Below are 12,075 nucleotides of genomic sequence, written 5' to 3' on the forward strand. Positions count from 1 at the left end.
TTAGTTCATATCTCTTCTAAAATGTCACTGTATAAAAGAGGCTTTTGTTGGCTATTCCATTTTAAATGACATTTATGCCCTAGCCCTACCTTATACTTCTTCAGTACACTTATCACCTGAGATATTGCCTATCAATTTTTTACTTGTTTTTATTGCCAAACAACAAGTAAACACCTCATAGGCAGGCTTTCACCTGTCTTTTTTTTAAAGCATAGTTATATACATTTTGCTAAATTAAAAAAATTGCAAATATTTTAAAATTCATGTACATTTACATTTACACAAACTATACAATAGTAATTTACAGAAATTTTGCTGACTATATACAATAAAAATTATTCCAATGGCAGAGAAAATCATTTTTGAGAATTATTTTTATCATGTTTTATGATAATATCTGTAAAATGAGCTCCTGTATCCACATCATTCTGTGTCTGTTTATCTATTGATCCTTTTTCCTCTAGTCATGAAGGTATGGGGAATTTAATAACCGTGGGGGAAGAATGGATCCTGTGGGATTTACTCGTTTTGCAATATCCCAGAAGAGTCTTTTTGAATTATTATTGATGAAAGTAATTGCTGTTTCCTTTTGACCTAATCTGCCTACTCTTCCAACCTGATGGACGTACTTGTCCATTCCTGAAGGCATACCAAAATTGACAACCAGCCAGACACTGATCAAGTCTAGTCCTCATCCCAAGACTCCTGTGCTCACTGCACCTTCACAGTCTCCTTCAAGTAGTCCCTTCAATATATTTTTCCTTTATATTTGTGACTTCTCTGAATGTATAGATACACTTTTCCGCCCTGTGATTTTCTGAATGGCTTCACTCAACAGATCTACTCCTACTTTGCTGTCCACAAATACTAACACTGGAAGCTAAATAATTTCTTATCATTTAAAATTTCAAATAATTTTTTCTTTTTGGCTGGGTCTTCTACCCACAATAATCTTGTGCACATTGACACAAGGTAGATTCTTTTCTCCAGTTATAATTCTCACAGGATTATGCAGACAATGGCTTACTAGTTGTTCTATGCTAGTTGGAATTGTGGCCGAAACCAAAATGGTCTGACAATCAATAGGAACATTTTCCAAAATGTCAAGCACTTGTTGAAAGCCCATCTCTAACATGGTATCAGCTTCATCTACTACCAATCTTTATACCACAGAGTTCTACAGAGCTCTAGTTTATTATATCCAGAAGTCGCTCAGGGGTTGCTATAATAACCTTAACATGTTGCAGACGATAAAGCTGTGGGGGTAAGGGTAAGTCCCATACAAGAAGCACGGTTTTCATGTGTGGAAGGCCACTCATCAATTCTTTAGTTTGTCTAACCAGCTGAATGGCTAACTCTCTGGTTGGTGTAAGAATGAGTGCAAATGGAGTTTTGCTCTCAAATAAAGCTTGCATGATAACAGAAAGAAGAAAAACAGCTGTTTTTCCTGAGCCAGTATCTGCACTGGCCAGAATGTCTCTTCCCAGAAGTCCCACAGGAATCATCTGTATTTGGATGGGGATTGACACCTCATAGTCGTCTGTTTTATACCTTGCTGTGTCTCCAGCATCTACAATGGGGCCTGACAGCTAGTGTCACTCAATAAGTGTCTGTTGAATGATAGTCATTGCTGACAAACTGATGGAGGCCATTAGGTGGTTTGTGTTCTGAGTTCCCACTACTGTGTACTGACATGGAGGTTACTTACTGTCTTGTAGAAACTGAGATAAGAAATGTGAGGATCTTGGAAAATGAGAAAATGTGCCTACCAAAGGAAGCAAGGAGCCAATCTAATGTTAGAATAAATAGGCTCAATAATCTAGCTGAGCTTAAATATTATATGCTTATAAACCATAAAATACTACAGACCAAATTAGGAATAACTGACTCTAAAGGACCTCTGACATAATGTGGTTCAGTGAGTGCTACTCAAATTGGGTAAAAGAAGTGATGAAAGTAATAGCTATATCTGTAATATAGAAAAGAGAAATAAAGGACTTTCACATAAGAATATGTTTAAAACATATTGCATTTATAGAAAGAATGAACTTCCATTACTCAGAAACAGCACTGCAAACAGCTTAATGGTTTGAAATTGCAACTATCCAATCAGACATCCATTAGAAAGTCAGGGATCTTGAAACATTAAATCATACTCTTTAATTTATTTTGTTGTGTCTTTTTGATAGTTCAACCAATGCCTGTGAAAATATTCCTATTCTTTCTGGTGCAGAATAGCGATGTATAGATCATCAAAGTTAATATAATGCAGGGCTCAAAATAATATCTGACACAGAATAGACAATTAAATACTCATTAAATGGGTATCAGAATAAATAAAATTATTATCCAGCATCTGCGATTTAAAGTTTTCTTTTTTTTTTTTTTAAATTTTACTTTAAGTTCTGGGATACATGTGCAGAACATGCAGATTTGTTACATAGGTATACATGTGCCATGGTGGTTTGCTGCATCTCTCACCCCATCATCTATATTAGGTATTTCTCCTAATGCTATCCCTCTCTTATCTCCCACCCCATGCTATTCCTCCTATAACCCCTCACCCCCCAACAGGCCCCATTGTGTGATGTTCCCTTCCCTGTGTCCATGAGCTCTCATTTTCAACACTCACTTATAAGTGAGAGAATGCAGTGTTTGGTTTTCTGTTCTTGTGATAGTTTGCTGAGAATGATGGTTCCCACCTTTATCCATGTCCCTGCAAAGGACTTGAACTCATCCTTTTTGTTGGCTGCATAGTATTCCATGGTGTATATGTATCATATTTTCTTTATTCAGTCTATCATTGATGGGCATTTGGGTTAGTTCCAAGTCTTTTCTATTGTGAATAGTGCTGCAATAAACGTGTGTGTGTGTGTGTGTGTCTTTATAATAGAATGATTTATAATCCTTTGGTTATATACTTAGTAATGGAATTGCTGGGTCAAATGGTATTTCTATTTCTAGATCCTTGAGGAATCGCCACACTGTCTTCCATAATGATTGAACTAATTTACACTCCCACCAAGAGTGTAAAAGCTTCCCTATTTCTCCACATCCTCTCCAGCATCTGTTGTCTCCTGACTTTTTAATGATCATTATTCAAACTGGTGTGAGATTGTATCTCAATGTGGTTTTGATTTGCATTTCTTTAATGACCAGTGATTATGAGATTTTTTTCATATGTTTTTTGGCCTCATAAATGTCTTCTTTTGACAATTGTCTGTTTATAATCTTCACCCACTTTTTGATGGGGTTATTTGTTTTTTTTCTCGTAAATGTGTTTAAGTTCTTTGTAGATTCTGGATATTAGCCTGCTGTCAGATGAGTAGCTTGTAAAATTTTTTTCCCATTCTGCTGGTTGCTGGTTCACTCTAATGATAGTTTCTTTTGCTGTGCAAAAGCTATTTAGTTTAATTAGATACCATTTGTCTATTTTGGCTTTTTGGCTTTTGTTGCCATTGCTTTCAGTGTTTTAGTCATGAAGTCCTTGCCCATACCTATGCCCTGAATAGGTATTGACTAGGTTTCTTTCTAGTGTTTTTAGGGTGTTAGATATTATGTTTAAATCTTAATCCATTTGGAGTTAATTTTTGTGTAAGGTGTCAGGAAGGGGTCCAGTTTCAGCTTTCTGAACATGGTTAGTCAGTTTTTCCAATACCATTTATTAAATAGGAAATCCTTTCCCCATTGCTCATTTTTGTCAAGTTTGTCAAAGATCAGATGGGTGTAGATGTGTGGTGTTATTTGTAAGGCCTCTGTTCTGTTCCGTTGGTCTATATCTCTATTTTGATACCAATGTCATGCTATTTTGATCACTGTAGCCTTGTAGTATAGTTTGAAGTCAGGTAGTATGATGCCACCAGCTTTTTTTTTTTTCTTTATTTTCTTAGGATTATCTTGGCTATGTAGGCTCTTTTTTGGTTCCATATGAAGTTTAAGATGGTTTTTTTTCAATTCTGTGAAGAGAGTAAATGGTAGATGGATGGGGATAACATTGAATCTATAAATTACTTTATAGATGGCATTATGGCCATTTTCACAATATTGATTCTTGCTAACCATGAGCATGGAAGGCTTTTCCATCTGTTTGTGTCCTCTCTTATTTCCTTGAGCAGTGGTTTGTAGTTCTCCTTGAAGAGACCCTTCATGTCCCTTGTTATTTGTATTCCTAGGTCTTTTATTCTCTTTGTAGCAATTGTGAATGGGAGTTTACTCATGATTTGGCTCTCTGTTTTTGCTGGTATATAGGAGTGCTTGTGATTTTTGTATCCTGAGACTTTGCTGAAGTTGCCTATCAGCTTAAGGAGATTTTGGGCTTTGAGGATGGGGTCTTCTAAATATACAGTCATGTTGTCTGTAAATAGAGACAATTTGACTTCCTATTTTCCTAACCGAATACCCTTTATTTCTTTTTCTTGCCCAATTGCCCTGGCCAGAACTTCCAATACTATGTTGAATAGGAGTGGTGAGAAAGGGAATCTTTCTCTTGTGCCTGTTTTCAAAGGGAATGCTTCCAGTTTTTGCCCATTCAGTATGATATTGGCTGTGGGTTTGTCATAAATAGCTCTTATCATTTTGAGATACATTCCATCAATACCTAGTTTATTGAGAGTTTTTACCATAAAGGGCTGTTTAATTTTCTTAAAAGACTTCTTTGTATCATTGGTTCTTTTTATCTGATGGATTACATTTGTCTTTCTGATATGATGTTGGATTCAGTTAGCCAGTAGTTTGTTAAGAATTTTTGCATCTATGCCCTTCAGGGATATTGATCTGTTTTTTTTTTCTGGTTTGTTTGTTTTTGTTGTTGTTGTTGTTATATCCTTTCCTGGCTTTGTATTAGGATGATACTGGCTTCCTAGAATGATTTAGGAAGGATTCCCTCTTTTTTGTCTTACACAATAGTGTCAATAGAATTGAAACTCATTCTTCTTTGAATATCTAATATATTCTGCTATAAATCCATCACATCCTGGACTTTTTTTTGTTGGAATTTTTAATAACCATCTTGATACTTGTTATTGGTCTGTTAATGGTTTCTAATTCTTCCTGATTTAAGCTAGTAGGGTTGTATATTTCCAGGAATTTATCCATCTCCTCTAGGTTTTCTAGCTTATGTGCATGAAGGTGTTCAGAGTAGCTTTGAATGCTCTTTTGTGAATCCGTGATGTCAGCTGTAATGTCCCCCATTTAATTTCTAATTAAACTTATTTGGATTTTCTCTTTTCTATGTTAATCTAACTAATGGTCTATCAATTTTATTTATCTTTTCAAATAACTAAATTTTTGTTTCATTTATCTTTTTTTTCCTTGTCTCAGTTTCATTTAGTTCTCCTCTCTTGGTTATTTCTTTTCTTCTGCTGGGGTTGGGTTATATATATATTTTTCTCTAGTTCCTTGAGGTATGGTCTTAGATTATCTATTTGTGCTCTTGCACATTTTTAAATGTAGGCATTTAGAGCTTTGAACTTTCCTCTTAGCATTACCTTTGTTGTATCCCAGAGATTTTGATAGGTTGTGTCACTACTATCATTCAGTTCAAAACATTTTAAAATTTCATCTTGATTTCATTGTTTACCCAGTGATAATTCAGAAGCAGGTTATTTAGTTTCAATGTATTTGCATGGTTTTGGAGGTTCCTTTTGGAATTAATTTCCAATTTTTTTTTGCTTTGATCAGAGGGAGTACTTGATATAATTTCAATTTTCTTAAATTTATTGAGACTTGTTTTGTGGCAGATCATATGGTCTATCTTGGAGAATATTCCATGCACTGATGAATAGAATGTGTATTCTGCAGTTGTTGGGTAAAATGTTCTCTATCTGGTAAGTCCATTTATTCTAGAGTATAGGTTAAATCCACTTTTTTGTTGTTGTTGTTGACTTTCTGTCTCAATGACAACCTGAGTAGTGCTGTCAGTGGAGTATTGAAGTCCCCCACTACTATTGCATTGCTCTCGATGTCATTTCTTAGGTCTAATAGCAATTGTTTTCTAATTTGGGAGCTCTAGTACTAGGTGCATATATATTTAGTATTGTAATGCTTTCTTGTGACAACACCTTTTATCATTATAAAATGTATCCCTTTGTCTTTTTTAACTGCTGTTGCTTTAAAGTTTGTTTTGTCCCTGCTCATTTTTGGTGTCCATTTGCATGGATTGTCTTTTTCCACCCCTTTATCTTAACATTTTGAGAGTCCTTAATGTGTTAGGTGAGTCTCTTGAAGGCAGCAGATACTTGGATGGTATTTTCAAGCAACATACATACATAATGGAAGCAAAGGGGATGAAAGTTCAAGGGGAAAATGTTAATCACAATGAAAGAAAGTTATAGTAAAATAGGGGATTGTGTAATTTCTTTAAACTACAATTTAGTTACCCAGGGTAGTTTATAATAATAGTTGGAAGTATATTAAATGGAGAAAAATATATATATATATGTTTCATATAAATATATATTTATGTAAAATATAATTTATATATTATATGAAATATATATTTAATGTACTATTTTCTATTTATGTATAAACCAAAAATATATATTATCTAAAGGTAGACATTAGGTAGTTTTATTATTATTTTTACCATCATAATATTCATTTGAGAGAACATCTTAGTTTCAAAAATTTCTCTAAGAATAAAGGAGAAAATGCAAAACAAAGAAAAATAAAAAGATTTGGAAAACATTAGGGTCATCTTCATCTTTAAGACTTTGAGAATTAGAAATCTGGTTAGATATAGATTAATTTATTAAAAGTGAGAGTAAGAAGTTTAAAACACTTATGCCTAGTGAATTTATTTTTCCCCTCAAATACATAGATTTTTGGCATTATTGTTATTTGAAATTGACTACTGAATGAGATGAGTCAGATATGTTAGAAAACAAATATCTGGGCAATTTATTGTAGGGTAATAAGAGAGGTATAGGATCAAATATGTGGAAAATATTTGATAAGCAATGTTGTATTCTACATTTAGAAAACACAAAATCACATTTTTTCTATATATATCAGTTTATAGAGAAACATGATATAAAATTTAAGAAATTGGAGTACTGAGATATTAGCAAATAGGGTTACTCAATCCCAGAAGCTCACTGGAATTGTTTGAGTTATTGCAAGTATATAGTGAATGAAAACTTTGAAGTCCTGGGTTAGAGGAAAATGAAATACATTTTAAATGGAACACATAGAATAAAAGGACATAAAAATAGGAAGGGCCCACAAGTTTCCTTAAGGCCAAAGTATGGATATCTATGAATCAATCCTTGATTCCATTCCAAAGTAGATTTAAGATTACATCTTTCTCCAATGTCATTCATCTCAAATCAGAGACCTAACCTGGTCTGCAGAGCTTTAATTACTTGTGCATCCCTTACACTGTGACGTAATTTATTTTGATCCACTTGCCTTCTCCGTCCACACTGGCCTCCGTGAAGTTGTTCCTAATGAAGCTAACATGTTTGTATCACAATGGATTTGCATTTGCTATTCTTTCTGCTGGAAAATTTATTTCTCCATATCACTCCCATGCTTAGTTAATATCTTTCATAAAATGTCACTATATTAAAGAGTTTCTTGTTGACTATCCTATTTAAAATTGTTTCTACACCCTAGACCTACTTATACTTCTTTAGGCCAGTCATCATTGCCTAAGACGTGTTATTTATTTACTTTTTATCTGCATCTCCCAACTGTTTGGAAAACTCTGCCCCTACCGCGAAAGCTCTCTCTCTCTCTCTCTTTCCCTCCCCCACAAAGAGGCTCCCTTATCTCTCACTTTACATACTGGCCCTAGCCCTCCCGCCGCCCAGCTTCCCGCCCAGCAGTTCAAACTGACCAACAGTTGCCCACCACCTCGGCTTTTGGCTTCCCCACCCCCCAGCCCTTCAGCCCCCTATAAAACAACCGTGCCCCTCTGAGCGGCGTGGCCATTTTTCCTTTTCATCCCGGCTGGCCCGCCCGGAGGTTCTTTCCTCTCAATAAAGCCTGAACTTAAGGAATTTCCTCTAGCCTGCAGTCTGGTTTCTTTCCCAATGAGCCCAGTCTTCCCGCAGAGGGTAGGTCGGACAAATGGTGCCGAAACCCGGGATGGGAGCTGGGGCCGTTGGCCCGGCCATGGCCCCCCTCCCCGACCTACCCAACACTGGCCCTGCCACCTCCACGTTCTGATTAAGGTAAGCCAAGTTTTTCTTGCTTTGCCTTCCCCCGCTTCCCGTCTCCTCTTCCTACGGCACGGTGCAGTTGCTCCCTCTCCGGCGTTCCGCACGGACTCCTTGCCTAGTCTCGGCCGAGCCAAGGTAGTCTTCCATTCCGGCTCCAGGAGCCTTCCGAGGGACAGCCGCCAGACGGGGGATGCCCCTCTGACCGCTTCCCTTTCCATACTTAATTGTACTCCGGGGAATTTGCAACAAACGGGGACGCCTTTTCGTTGCATCTGCCCATCCATGCCGGAGAGTCTGTAGCTGTGCCTGCCATGGGAAATTCGGAGTCCAAAATACCTCTGAGCACCCCCCTTGGGTGCTTGCTGCGAAATTTTACCAAATTGGGATATTCCCAAACCCTCAGAAAGAAAAAGCTTATCTTCCTGTCTTAGGTGGCTTGGCCCCAATACAAACTCGGTAACCAGTCACATTGGCCCCCGACTGGCACTTTTGATTTCAACACCCTCTGAGATCTCGACGATTTTTGTCGCCGCGCGGGCAAGGACAATGAAATTCCTTATGTCCAGGCTTTTTGGGACCTCCTTACCCACCCAGACCTATGTTCTTCCTGCTCCACCTACCAAATCCTCTTAGCTCGAACCCCTCGTAAATTTTCCTCCACTACCTCTCCCCCTCCCTACTCCTCACTGGAGGATCTGCCTGAACATCTGTCCTCTCCTGCCAATCTCAGCAACCAGTCGCCATCAACGGCATGCCCTTCCCCCACTCCCTCTGCACCTCCTACCTCAGAGGCCATGCCTCGCTCTCCCTCTACTCCCTCCGAGCCCCCTCCCTCAGAGGCCACACTTCCTCTTGCCTCTTCGGTGGCGGCCCACACCTGCCCCCACCAACCAACTATCCTGGCCCCACTCCGAGAAGTAGCAGGCGCAGAAGGTTTAATCAGGGTCCATGTTCCTTTCTCACTCCAAGACCTGTCCCAAATTGAGAAACGTTTAGGATCCTTCTCAGCCAACCTGTCCACCTATATTAAAGAGTTCCAATACCTCACTCAAGCATAAGAAGCCCTAGTCCGGTATACTCGACTAGACCCAGCTTCCCAAAACAGGGCCACTTTATTAGCGTCCCATTTTATCTCCCAATCAGCACCCAACATAAGAAAGAAACTAAAGAAAGCAGAAGAGGGGCCAGAGACTCCCATCCAAGACCTGGTAAAAATGGCCTTTAAAGTATTCAATGCCAGGGAAGATGCGGCTGAGGCTGCCTGCCAAACTCGCATGAAGCAGAAGGCTGCCCTCCAGACCCAAGCCCTAGTGGCGGCTCTAAGGCCGGCAGGGAACCAGAAGCCCAAGGCCGAAACCCATGCCCCTCCAGGGGCATGTTTCAAATGTGGAAAGGAAGGACACTGGTCCCGAGCCTGTCCACAACCACGGCCACCAACTAAGCCTTGCCCTATCTGCCACCTCCCAGGACAGTGGAAGTCAGACTGCCCCAGCTTCCCCCGGGTGCCGGTTTCTCAAAACAGACACACTGGCGTTACGCAGCCGGCAGTCACCCTCAGTAGGGAGGAGCCTGCTTGCCAGGAGCCGACCTCCGAGGGAGCTCCGTTCCCCAGTCTACTAGGGCTGCTAGACGAGTAGCGGGGCCCTGGCTTTCCAACTCCAGTTACCCTCACCGAGCCTAGGGTCACAAGACATGGGGGCTACCTACTCCGCACTTCCTTCTTATTCTGGCCATCTCACCCCTTCCCAGGTCTTAGTCATGGGAATCGATGGGACCCCGAGTATCCCCTACCAAACCCCACCACTCATGTGCTCATATAACTCCATTCCATTCACCCACTCCTTTTTAGTAATCCCCACCTGCCCAGTTCCCCTTCTGGGGCGAGACATCCTTTCAAAGCTGAAGGCTGTCATAACCTTCCCCACCGCCAGCCCACACAGCCTCTTTCTCCTAGCCCTCAATACTCTGCCTCGGAAATCCAGGCCCTCCAGTCTATCCCCGGGGTACGGTTCAAGGATGACTGGGCCTTCAAGCATAACCTCCTCATCTTCCCTGAAAAGCAAAGGTACCAGATAATCCAAGACATCCATAATTCACTCCACATTGGGCCTAAAGCCTTATACCAATTCCTCAACCCACTTTTTCACCCTCACCATCTCCTCAGTACCATACAGGAAGTCCAGTCCTCATGTACTGTCTGTGCAAAAACTAATTCCCAGGGTTCCTGTCATCCCCGGTGCCAGCTTCATCAGCTACGCGGGTTCCTACCTGGCCAAGACTGGCAAATTGATTTCACCCATATGCCAAAGCACAAACAGTACCGGTATCTGCTAACCATTGTTGACACTTTTTCAGGCTGGATTGAAGCTTACCCCACAGCCTCTGAGTCTGCCGGGACAGTAGCCACTCATCTCATTCAAGACATCATCGCACGCTTTGGACTCCCGGCTACCATACGGTCAGACAACGGCCCAGCCTTTATCTCCAAAGTCACTAATGCCATTTCTACCTCTCTAGGAATTCAGTAGAAGCTACATGCCGCCTACCATCCCCAGTCCTCTGGTAAGGTAGAACGGGCCAATGGCCTAATAAAGGAGCATCTGACCAAGCTCATGCTTGAGCTCCGCCAATCCTGGGTAACCTTACTTCCTATCGCCCTCACCAGGGTAAGAGCAAGCCCCCGGGGCCCGTCACAGCTTAGCCCATTTGAGCTGCTGTATGGTCGCCCCTTCCTTCTTTCAACTCCCCACCCGCCAGAGACCACTCCTCTAGACAGCTACCTCCCCTACTTTACTCTCCTTCGCAGCCTTCTCCGAGAACACGCCAATGCTTCTCTTCCCCAACCCACCCAGCCATCTGAAAAATACACAGTCTCCCCCGGAGACTCAGTCCTTATCATGTCCCTCTCCCCAAAGCCCCTCGCCCCCAAGTGGGAAGGACCATACACAGTCCTCCTTACCACTCCATCAGCTATAAGAATTGCTGAAATCCCATCTTGGGTTCACCTCTCTCGGGTAAAAAAGGCCCCTCATGGACCCTCCTTATGCTGGAAGGCTGTTCCTACTGGCCCTTTATCTGTCAAACTTACCAGGGCCTAGCAGCCCCACCCCCTACAGATGGAGATTCTTCCTAACTGAAAACTATACCAAAACCACCTTCATCTGTAATACCCCCCCCATACAGCCACAACCACCTTCTTGCAACTTCCAACTGCCCCGCAGCCGGATGCCAAAGTGCCATATAGCTGAACTTCACCAAATTCCGCAACGTCCATACTGATGTACCTCTCATGTGCTTCAACCATGACCAACCATCAGGAGCATGCAATAATACTCCTTGGCGCTCCTGCATGGGATGTACTTGGATGAGCTATCGACTACATATAGCTATCGAGTCCACAGTACCTGCCTGATCTCAGCTCAAAATCATCCCAGATGTAGATGGAGAAGGAAACACCATTATCGGTTCTACACGGTATTCCCTTCTCATACCTGACCCCTGGGACAACCGGTGGAAAAGCCCCCAGAAGGCTGCTGTGTATGACCACGTAGATACCAAATATCCCTCTTCCCACCTGTACATCTGGCGAGCATACGTACGTACAGTCCATCAAGTCCACTCTGACATTAGCCTACAAGAAAAACCTCTAAATGACCAATTGCAACCACATTCGCCTCCGTTTTCCTGGTTAACCTTTCTCCAAGAAGGAATCAAGTTAGCTAACCTCTCAGGATTAACTGACCTAACCTAATGCCTCATGTGTGCCTTCTTAGGACAGACTCCCTTCGTTGCAGTCCCCTACCCCATCCCTCTCAACCTTTCAGCCTCAACTTTTTCCTTCTCCCCCGTCAGGGAAGTTGATCTCTACACTCCACCTGATTTTGAACAGCTACCTGTGTGCTATTCCCTAGGC

General features: G+C 41.1%; 1 pseudogene; it reads right to left on the minus strand.

Annotated features, from left to right (window-relative positions):
* Positions 1-356: 356 nt before the first annotated feature.
* Positions 357-11,466, minus strand: LOC100407406 (putative ATP-dependent RNA helicase DDX59; annotated as a pseudogene).
* Between the last annotated feature and the right edge of the window lie 609 nt (positions 11,467-12,075).

Source organism: Callithrix jacchus, chromosome 3 (genome assembly GCF_049354715.1).
Source record: "Callithrix jacchus isolate 240 chromosome 3, calJac240_pri, whole genome shotgun sequence".
Classification (NCBI taxonomy): Eukaryota; Metazoa; Chordata; class Mammalia; order Primates; family Cebidae; genus Callithrix; species Callithrix jacchus.